The sequence below is a fragment of the Oreochromis aureus genome, linkage group 3 (assembly GCF_013358895.1).
Source record: "Oreochromis aureus strain Israel breed Guangdong linkage group 3, ZZ_aureus, whole genome shotgun sequence".
In the NCBI taxonomy this organism is placed as follows: Eukaryota; Metazoa; Chordata; class Actinopteri; order Cichliformes; family Cichlidae; genus Oreochromis; species Oreochromis aureus.
The window spans coordinates 21,198,626-21,210,226 of NC_052944.1; positions in this window are offsets into that span (position 1 = coordinate 21,198,626).

Consider the following 11,601-nt stretch of genomic DNA (forward strand, 5'->3'; position numbering starts at 1 on the left):
CTTGGTTCTCAGAGGTCTGCCGCCTTGTGTAGCACGGAGTGGAGGATGTTAATATTCTCTTTTCAATCCACGGCTGGTTTGTGACCCGAGTCTTGGTTCTCACAGGTCTGCCACTGTGTGTAGCACGGAGTGGAGGATGTTAATATTCTCTTTTCTGTCCCCGACTGGTCTGTGACCTGAGTCTTGGTTCTCAGAGGTCTGCCGCCTTGTGTAGCACGGAGTGGAGGATGTTAATATTCTCTTTTCAATCCACGGCTGGTTTGTGACCCCAGTCTTGGTTCTCACAGGTCTGCCACCTTGTGTAGCACGGAGTGGAGGATGTTAATATTCTCTTTTCAATCCACGGCTGGTCTGTGACCCCAGTCTTGGTTCTCACAGGTCTGCCACCTTGTGTAGCACGGAGTGGAGGATGTTAATATTCTCTTTTCAGGGCCCGGCTGGTTTGTGACCCGAGTCTTGGTTCTCACAGGTCTGCCGCCTTGTGTAGCACGGAGTGGAGGATGTTAATATTCTCTTTTCAGGGCCCGGCTGGTTTGTGACCCGAGTCTTGGTTCTCACAGGTCTGCCGCCTTGTGTAGCACGGCGTGGAGGATGTTAATATTCTCTTTTCTGTCCACGGCTGGTTTGTGACCCGAGTCTTGTCTCTCACAGGTCTGCCACGTTGTGTAGCACGTAAGTGGAGGATGTTAATATTCTCTTTTCAATCCACGGCTGGTTTGTGACCCGAGTCTTGTCTCTCACAGGTCTGCCACGTTGTGTAGCACGGGTGGAGGATGTTAATATTCTCTTTTCAATCCACGGCTGGTTTGTGACCCGAGTCTTTGTTCTCACAGGTCTGCCACCTTGTGTAGCACGGAGTGGAGGATGTTAATATTCTCTTTTCTGTCCCCGACTGGTCTGTGACCTGAGTCTTGGTTCTCAGAGGTCTGCCGCCTTGTGTAGCACGGAGTGGAGGATGTTAATATTCTCTTTTCAATCCACGGCTGGTTTGTGACCCGAGTCTTGGTCCTCACAGGTCTGCCACCTTGTGTAGCACGGAGTGGAGGATGTTAATATTCTCTTTTCAGGGCCCGGCTGGTTTGTGACCCGAGTCTTGGTTCTCACAGGTCTGCCACCTTGTGTAGCACGGAGTGGAGGATGTTAATATTCTCTTTTCTGTCCCCGACTGGTCTGTGACCCGAGTCTTGGTTCTCACAGGTCTGCCGCCTTGTGTAGCACGAAGTGGAGGATGTTAATATTCTCTTTTCTGTCCACGGCTGGTTTGTGACCCGAGTCTCGGTCGTTGTGTCCTTGGGCAAGACACTTCACCCGCTGCCTACTGGTGGTGGTCAGAGGGCCCGGTGGCGCCAGTGTTCGGCAGCCTCGCCTCTGTCAGTGCGCCCCAGGGTGGCTGTGGCTACTATGTAGCTTGCCATCACCAGTGTGTGAATGTGTGTGTGAATGGGTGGATGTCTGGATATGTAAAGCGCTTTGGGGTCCTTAGGGACTAGTAAAGCGCTATATAAATACAGGCCATTTACCATTTACCATTTGTCTCTCACAGGTCTGCCACGTTGTGTAGCACGAAGTGGAGGACGTTAATATTTTCTTTACAGTAACTGGCTTGTCTGTGTGGTGCTTCCCGTAGGTTTTCTATGTAGTGAAGTTTTTGGTACGTTAGTATTGTGTTTATGCCATGTGCCAAATCCACTTTGTGGAACGTCTCGCAGACGTCCACACCTGTATTTGTCCCAAGCTTCACATTGTAAGCAGCGACGATGTGCTCTGGCCTTTCATTGAAGTGAGCTCCAAGTCAGGCAGTCAAAATGTCAGGCGGGTAAATGGAGATTCGAACCATCGACTTTCACCTCTGCAGGCGGCCTTCTATCGCACTGAGCTAAACTTCCGCCACGCCCGTTTGGCACCGCGGCATGGGCTTAAGTCCTTTATTTAACAGCTGCTGACTTGGCGTATGACATTGTTCCTCCGTTCACACGGACACACGCACAAACACACACACACACATATTTAATATATTATTCCTGAACATATACCTTTAAAAACCATTCATATTTCTCTACCGTCTGCTTTTACAATACATTTTCCACCTTTCTTTTTCCACGTCTGCTTTGGGACTGGCCGGACACTGGAAACACTCATATCATATCATCTTTTATCCTCATAAGTTCAACATTTCTGCCAACATTTAAACATTCATACAAAGGATAGCGTTTAGTTTAAGTCTTGTTTGGGAACATGAGTCGATGCCAAGCTTTTGTCTTGCTTCTTCTTCTTCTTTTTCTGTTATTTAACCTGATGATTCCTTTTAGAAATATCTGACTCTGTAGCTGCTGAATATTGTGCTTTGTTGACCGGCTTCCTGATCACATCTGGTCAAAACTAAAATTAAAAAGAAACACAATCAACTACAACGCTTTGTTTATCAAACGAAATCTTTATTGGTGCAGTGTGCGTTAGGCAGTCATTGTAAACCCAAAAAAAGACAAGTGCTGCCCCTCCCTAACTGAATAAACAAGAGAAAAAAGTACAGAAAATAATAAGGCCGTTAATCGCTTCTCCTTCAGTGTCTATTTACTATTGTGAATAACTTTGCTTTTAAACCCAAAACATGAATGATGCATTGATGTCCAACTCTGCGCGTCTTTCGGTTCAGCCATCACACAGGGGGCAGGTCATTGCTGATCCTCCGAACGTGGCCATCTCGCTGTATCGTGACGGTGAAGCAGGCCAGCTGAATAGTGAGAGTCTGAACTTGGCCGTCTCTCTGTATCATGACGGTGAACCAGGGAAGCTGAACAGTCAGAGTCCAAACTTGGCCGTCTCTCTGTAAAGTGATGGTGAAGCAGGCCAGCTGAACAGTCAGAGTCCAAACTTGTCCTTCGCTCTGTAACGTGACGGCGAACCAGGGAAGCTGAATAGTCAGAGTATGAACTTGGCCGTCTCTCTGTATAGTGATGGTGAAGGAGGCCAGCTGAATAGTGAGAGTCTGAACTTGGCCGTCTCTCTGTATCATGACGGTGAACCAGGGAAGCTGAACGGTCAGAGTCCAAACTTGGCCGTCTCTCTGTAAAGTGATGGTGAAGCAGGCCAGCTGAACAGTCAGAGTCCAAACTTGTCCTTCGCTCTGTAACGTGACGGCGAACCAGGGAAGCTGAATAGTCAGAGTATGAACTTGGCCGTCTCTCTGTAAAGTGATGGTGAAGGAGGCCAGCTGAATAGTTAGAGTCTGAACTTGTCCATCTCTCTGTAACGCAACAGCGAACCAAGGAAGCTGGACAGTCAGAGTCTGAACTTGGCCGTCTCTCTGTAACATGACGGCGAACCAGGGAAGCTGAACGGTCAGAGTCTGAACTTGGCCGTCTCTCTGTAAAGTGATGGTGAAGCAGGCCAGCTGAACAGTCAGAGTCCAAACTTGTCCTTCGCTCTGTAACGTGACGGAGAACCAGGGAAGCTGAATAGTCAGAGTCTGAACTTGGCCGTCTCTCTGTAACATGACGGCGAACCAGGGAAGCTGAACGGTCAGAGTCTGAACTTGGCCGTCTCTCTGTAACGTGACGGCGAACCAGGGAAGCTGAATAGTCAGAGTATGAACTTGGCCGTCTCTCTGTATAGTGATGGTGAAGCAGGCCAGCTTAATAGTCAGAGTCTGAACTCTGCTGTCTCTCTGTATCATGACGGTGAACCAGGGAAGCTGAATTGTCAGAGTCCAAACTTGTCCTTCTCTCTGTAACGCAACGGTGAACCAGGGAAGCTGAATTGTCAGAGTCCAAACTTGTCCTTCTCTCTGTAATGTGACAGTGAACCAGGGAAGTGGAATGGTCAGAGTCACAGGTGGAAGCCTATGCATGACTGAATGGAGAATTTGCCCACAGATGCAGAAGACTAAGCTGCTCAGCCTCAAGATGGATCTCATCATGTGTAAGAGAGCTGTCCTCCCCCAGTCGCCGACTCGCTTTAGCCATATGTTGCGGTAAGGCATTCTTGTTTGACACCAATGAGGCTGCTCTGCCAGGAGGCTCTCTGAGGGTGTAATCCTTGTACAAGGTGAGTAGATCTTTTCCAGGTGGGTTTGAGACTTCGGCTGCACAGGTCTGCCACGTTGTGTAGCACGGAGTGGAGGATGTTAATATTCTCTTTTCTATCCCCGACTGGTCTGTGACCTGAGTCTTGGTTCTCAGAGGTCTGCCGCCTTGTGTAGCACGGAGTGGAGGATGTTAATATTCTCTTTTCAATCCACGGCTGGTTTGTGACCCGAGTCTTGGTTCTCACAGGTCTGCCGCCTTGTGTAGCACGGAGTGGAGGATGTTAATATTCTCTTTTCAATCCACGGCTGGTTTGTGACCCCAGTCTTGGTTCTCACAGGTCTGCCACCTTGTGTAGCACGGAGTGGAGGATGTTAATATTCTCTTTTCAATCCACGGCTGGTTTGTGACCCGAGTCTTGGTTCTCACAGGTCTGCCGCCTTGTGTAGCATGGAGTAGAGGATGTTAATATTCTCTTTTCAATCCACGGCTGGTCTGTGACCCCAGTCTTGGTTCTCACAGGTCTGCCGCCTTGTGTAGCACGAAGTGGAGGATGTTAATATTCTCTTTTCAGGGCCCGGCTGGTTTGTGACCCGAGTCTTGGTTCTCACAGGTCTGCCGCCTTGTGTAGCACGAAGTGGAGGATGTTAATATTCTCTTTTCAATCCACGGCTGGTCTGTGACCGGAGTCTTGGTTCTCACAGGTCTGCCACCTTGTGTAGCACGAAATGGAGGATGTTAATATTCTCTTTTCAATCCACGGCTGGTTTGTGACCCGAGTCTTGGTTCTCACAGGTCTGCCACCTTGTGTAGCACGGAGTGGAGGATGTTAATATTCTCTTTTCAATCCACGGCTGGTTTGTGACCCGAGTCTTTGTTCTCACAGGTCTGCCACGTTGTGTAGCACGAAGTGGAGGATGTTAATATTCTCTTTTCAATCCACGGCTGGTTTGTGACCCGAGTCTTGGTTCTCACAGGTCTGCCACCTTGTGTAGCACGGAGTGGAGGATGTTAATATTCTCTTTTCAATCCACCACTGGTCTGTGACCTGAGTCTTGGTTCTCACAGGTCTGCCACCTTGTGTAGCACGAAGTGGAGGATGTTAATATTCTCTTTTCTGTCCACGGCTGGTTTGTGACCCGAGTCTTGTCTCTCACAGGTCTGCCGCCTTGTGTAGCACGGAGTGGAGGATGTTAATATTCTCTTTTCAGGCCCCGGCTGGTTTGTGACCCGAGTCTTGGTTCTCACAGGTCTGCCGCCTTGTGTAGCACGGAGTGGAGGATGTTAATATTCTCTTTTCAGGCCCCGGCTGGTTTGTGACCCGAGTCTTGGTTCTCACAGGTCAGCCACGTTGTGTAGCACGGAGTGGAGGATGTTAATATTCTCTTTTCAATCCACGGCTGGTTTGTGACCCGAGTCTTGGTTCTCACAGGTCTGCCACCTTGTGTAGCACGGAGTGGAGGACGTTAATATTTTCTTTACAGTAACTGGCTTGTCTGTGTGGTGCTTCCCGTAGGTTTTCTATGTAGTGAAGTTTTAGGTACGTTAGTATTGTGTTTATGCCATGTGCCAAATCCACTTTGTGGAACGTCTGGCAGACGTCCACACCTGTATTTGTCCCAAGCTTCACATTGTAAGCAGCGACGATGTGCTCTGGCCTTTCATTGAAGTGAGCTCCAAGTCAGGCAGTCAAAATGTCAGGCGGGTAAATGGAGATTCGAACCATCGACTTTCAGCTCTGCAGGCGGCCTTCTATCGTACTGAGCTAAACTTCCGCCACACCCGTTTGGCACCGCGGCATGGGCTTAAGTCCTTTATTTAACAGCTGCTGACTTGGCGTATGACATTGTTCCTCCGTTCACACGGACACACGCACAAACACACACACACACATATTTAATATATTATTCCTGAACATATACCTTTAAAAACCATTCATATTTCTCTACCGTCTGCTTTTACAATACATTTTCCACCTTTCTTTTCCACGTCTGCTTTGGGACTGGCCGGACACTGGAAACACTCATATCATATCATCTTTTATCCTCATAAGTTCAACATTTCTGCCAACATTTAAACATTCATACAAAGGATAGCGTTTAGTTTAAGTCTTGTTTGGGAACATGAGTCGATGCCAAGCTTTTGTCTTGCTTCTTCTTCTTCTTCTTTTTCTGTTATTTAACGTGATGATTCCTTTTAGAAATATCTGACTCTGTAGCTGCTGAATATTGTGCTTTGTTGACCGGCTTCCTGATCACATCTGGTCAAAACTAAAATTAAAAAGAAACACAATCAACTACAACGCTTTGTTTATCAAACGAAATCTTTATTGGTGCAGTGTGCGTTAGGCAGTCATTGTAAACCCAAAAAAAGACAAGTGCTGCCCCTAACTCCCTAACTGAATAAACAAGAGAAAAAAGTACAGAAAATAATAAGGCCGTTAATCGCTTCTCCTTCAGTGTCTATTTACTATTGTGAATAACTTTGCTTTTAAACCCAAAACATGAATGACGCATTGATGTCCAACTCTGCGCGTCTTTCGGTTCAGCCATCACACAGGGGGCAGGTCATTGCTGATCCTCCGAACGTGGCCATCTCGCTGTATCGTGACGGTGAAGCAGGCCAGCTGAATAGTCAGAGTCTGAACTTGGCCGTCTCTCTGTATCATGACGGTGAACCAGGGAAGCTGAACGGTCAGAGTCCAAACTTGTCCTTCGCTCTGTAACGTGACGGCAAACCAGGGAAGCTGAATAGTCAGAGTATGAACTTGGCCGTCTCTCTGTATAGTGATGGTGAAGGAGGCCAGCTTAATAGTTAGAGTCTGAACTTGTCCATCTCTCTGTAACGCAACAGCGAACCAAGGAAGCTGGACAGTCAGAGTCTGAACTTGGCCGTCTCTCTGTAACATGACGGCGAACCAGGGAAGCTGAACGGTCAGAGTCTGAACTTGGCCGTCTCTCTGTAACGTGATGGTGAAGCAGGCCAGCTGAATAGTCAGAGTCTGAACTTGGCCGTCTCTCTGTATCATGACGACGAACCAGGGAAGCTGAACAGTCAGAGTCCAAACTTGGCCGTCTCTCTGTAAAGTGATGGTGAAGCAGGCCAGCTGAACAGTCAGAGTCCAAACTTGTCCTTCGCTCTGTAACGTGACGGCGAACCAGGGAAGCTGAATAGTCAGAGTATGAACTTGGCCGTCTCTCTGTATAGTGATGGTGAAGGAGGCCAGCTGAATAGTTAGAGTCTGAACTTGTCCATCTCTCTGTAACGCAACAGCGAACCAAGGAAGCTGGACAGTCAGAGTCTGAACTTGGCCGTCTCTCTGTAACATGACGGCGAACCAGGGAAGCTGAACGGTCACAGTCTGAACTTGGCCGTCTCTCTGTAACGTGATGGTGAAGCAGGCCAGCTGAATAGTCAGAGTCTGAACTTGGCCGTCTCTCTGTATAGTGATGGTGAAGCAGGCCAGCTTAATAGTCAGAGTCTGAACTCTGCTGTCTCTCTGTATCATGACGGTGAACCAGGGAAGTGGAATTGTCAGAGTCCAAACTTGTCCTTCGCTCTGTATCATGACGGTGAACCAGGGAAGCTGAATTGTCAGAGTCCAAACTTGTCCATCGCTCTGTAATGTGACAGTGAACCAGGGAAGTGGAATGGTCAGAGTCACAGGTGGAAGCCTATGCATGACTGAATGGAGAATTTGCCCACAGATGCAGAAGACTAAGCTGCTCAGCCTCAAGATGGATCTCATCATGTGTAAGAGAGCTGTCCTCCCCCAGTCGCCGACTCGCTTTAGCCACATGTTGCGGTAAGGCATTCTTGTTTGACACCAATGAGGCTGCTCTGCCAGGAGGCTCTCTGAGGGTGTAATCCTTGTACAAGGTGAGTAGATTTTTTCCAGGTGGGTTTGAGACTTCAGCTGCACAGGTCTGCCACGTTGTGTAGCACGGAGTGGAGGATGTTAATATTCTCTTTTCTGTCCCCAACTGGTCTGTGACCTGAGTCTTGGTTCTCAGAGGTCTGCCGCCTTGTGTAGCACGGAGTGGAGGATGTTAATATTCTCTTTTCAGGGCCCGGCTGATTTGTGACCCGAGTCTTGGTTCTCACAGGTCTGCCGCCTTGTGTAGCACGAAGTGGAGGATGTTAATATTCTCTTTTATGTCCACGGCTGGTTTGTGACCCGAGTCTTGTCTCTCACAGGTCTGCCACGTTGTGTAGCACGAAGTGGAGGATGTTAATATTCTCTTTTCAATCCACGGCTGGTTTGTGACCCGAGTCTTGTCTCTCACAGGTCTGCCACGTTGTGTAGCACGAAGTGGAGGATGTTAATATTCTCTTTTCAGGCCCCGGCTGGTTTGTGACCCGAGTCTTGGTTCTCACAGGTCTGCCGCCTTGTGTAGCACGAAGTGGAGGATGTTAATATTCTCTTTTCAATCCACGGCTGGTTTGTGACCCGAGTCTTTGTTCTCACAGGTCTGCCACGTTGTGTAGCACGAAGTGGAGGATGTTAATATTCTCTTTTCTGTCCCCGACTGGTCTGTGACCTGAGTCTTGGTTCTCAGAGGTCTGCCGCCTTGTGTACCACGGAGTGGAGGATGTTAATATTCTCTTTTCAATCCACGGCTGGTTTGTGACCCGAGTCTTGTCTCTCACAGGTCTGCCACCTTGTGTAGCACGGAGTGGAGGATGTTAATATTCTCTTTTCAATCCACGGCTGGTTTGTGACCCGAGTCTTGTCTCTCACAGGTCTGCCACGTTGTATAGCACGAAGTGGAGGATGTTAATATTCTCTTTTCAATCCACGGCTGGTTTGTGACCCGAGTCTTGGTTCTCACAGGTCTGCCACGTTGTGTAGCACGAAGTGGAGGATGTTAATATTCTCTTTTCTGTCCCCGACTGGTCTGTGACCTGAGTCTTGGTTCTCAGAGGTCTGCCGCCTTGTGTAGCACGGAGTGGAGGATGTTAATATTCTCTTTTCAATCCACGGCTGGTTTGTGACCCGAGTCTTGGTTCTCACAGGTCTGCCGCCTTGTGTAGCACGGAGTGGAGGACGTTAATATTTTCTTTTCAATCCACCACTGGTCTGTGTCCTGAGTCTTGGTTCTCACAGGTCTGCCGCCTTGTGTAGCACGGAGTGGAGGATGTTAATATTCTCTTTTCAATCCACGGCTGGTTTGTGACCCGAGTCTTGGTTCTCACAGGTCTGCCACCTTGTGTAGCACGAAGTGGAGGACGTTAATATTTTCTTTTCAATCCACCACTGGTCTGTGTCCTGAGTCTTGGTTCTCACAGGTCTGCCGCCTTGTGTAGCACGGAGTGGAGGATGTTAATATTCTCTTTTCAATCCACGGCTGGTTTGTGACCCGAGTCTTGGTTCTCACAGGTCTGCCACCTTGTGTAGCACGGAGTGGAGGACGTTAATATTTTCTTTTCAATCCACCACTGGTCTGTGTCCCGAGTCTTGGTTCTCACAGGTCTGCCACCTTGTGTAGCACGGAGTGGAGGATGTTAATATTCTCTTTTCAATCCACCACTGGTCTGTGTCCCGAGTCTTGGTTCTCACAGGTCTGCCACCTTGTGTAGCACGGAGTGGAGGATGTTAATATTCTCTTTTCAATCCACCACTGGTCTGTGTCCTGAGTCTTGGTTCTCACAGGTCTGCCACCTTGTGTAGCACGAAGTGGAGGACGTTAATATTTTCTTTACAGTAACTGGCTTGTCTGTGTGGTGCTTCCCGTAGGTTTTCTATGTAGTGAAGTTTTAGGTACGTTAGTATTGTGTTTATGCCATGTGCCAAATCCACTTTGTGGAACGTCTCGCAGACGTCCACACCTGTATTTGTCCCAAGCTTCACATTGTAAGCAGCGACGATGTGCTCTGGCCTTTCATTGAAGTGAGCTCCAAGTCAGGCAGTCAAAATGTCAAGCGGGTAAATGGAGATTCGAACCATCGACTTTCACCTCTGCAGGCGGCCTTCTATCGTACTGAGCTAAACTTCCGCCACGCCCGTTTGGCACCGCGGCATGGGCTTAAGTCCTTTATTTAACAGCTGCTGACTTGGCGTATGACATTGTTCCTCCGTTCACACGGACACACGCACAAACACACACACACATATTTAATATATTATTCCTGAACATATACCTTTAAAAACCATTCATATTTCTCTACCGTCTGCTTTTACAATACATTTTCCACCTTTCTTTTTCCACGTCTGCTTTGGGACTGGCCGGACACTGGAAACACTCATATCATATCATCTTTTATCCTCATAAGTTCAACATTTCTGCCAACATTTAAACATTCATACAAAGGATAGCGTTTAGTTTAAGTCTTGTTTGGGAACATGAGTCGATGCCAAGCTTTTGTCTTGCTTCTTCTTCTTCTTCTTTTTCTGTTATTTAACCTGATGATTCCTTTTAGAAATATCTGACTCTGTAGCTGCTGAATATTGTGCTTTGTTGACCGGCTTCCTGATCACATCTGGTCAAAACTAAAATTAAAAAGAAACACAATCAACTACAACGCTTTGTTTATCAAACGAAATCTTTATTGGTGCAGTGTGCGTTAGGCAGTCATTGTACTAATGTCCTGGTAAAACCTGAAACATTTTTGCAAATATACCAACTGCATTGAACTGCACTGGGTTTAAAAGGGACGTGACCCTGCCCTGGTCCCCAAAGCCATACCCAGAAGCCAGTTTACAAGTTAAGGTGATTTTATTGCTACCAAACTGAAAGCTTCAACTCCAGGGTGAACAAAGGCCAAAATAACAAACACAACAAGTTTCTTTCAAAAAGGGAAGTGCTACCTAACCCCTGGGTGAGAGAAAACCCCAAAAAAGACAAGTGCTGCCCCTAACTCCCTAACTGAATAAACAAGAGAAAAAAGTACAGAAAATAATAAGGCCGTTAATCGCTTCTCCTTCAGTGTCTATTTACTATTGTGAATAACTTTGCTTTTAAACCCAAAACATGAATGATGCATTGATGTCCAACTCTGCGCGTTTCATTATGAATGAAATGCGCTCTATTTGGAAGCAGCCGGCCGCTCGTCAGGTTGTGTGTGAGACTTTAAATCATCAAACTGGAAATTATACCATTTAAATTGTTATTGATCCCTTTACCCCTAGCCCTAAAGTATATATTTATTTTCTCACTCTTCTTATATTTATTGTTCGTTTACTCGCACTGTTGTAACTGGAGCCTCGTCGTCTCGTCTCTCTATATACTGTACTGTATATAGCGGAGTTGACAATAAAGTTTACTTTGACTTCAGTACAGCAGCAAGCAGGGCGTTTTTCGCGTATAGAATTTCGAAAGAAATTGTTGCAAATTATAAGTCTGTATCATAATGCCTGGTGTTTTCGTGTTTGTTGGTTTGTTTTTATTTTGTTTTATTTTGCGAGTTGGTTATTAGATGCTGCTCTAGCCAGCCAGAGAATCCCCCGCCGCCCCGCCCTCTCCTCCCTGTGCTGCAAGCAGCAGGCGCACCTCGCAAACGGAGGGCGCCCTTACTCCCAGCAAATGGGCGATAGAAAACCGATCGGTGCCTATGCCATCCCCAAAATGCGCTGGCATGC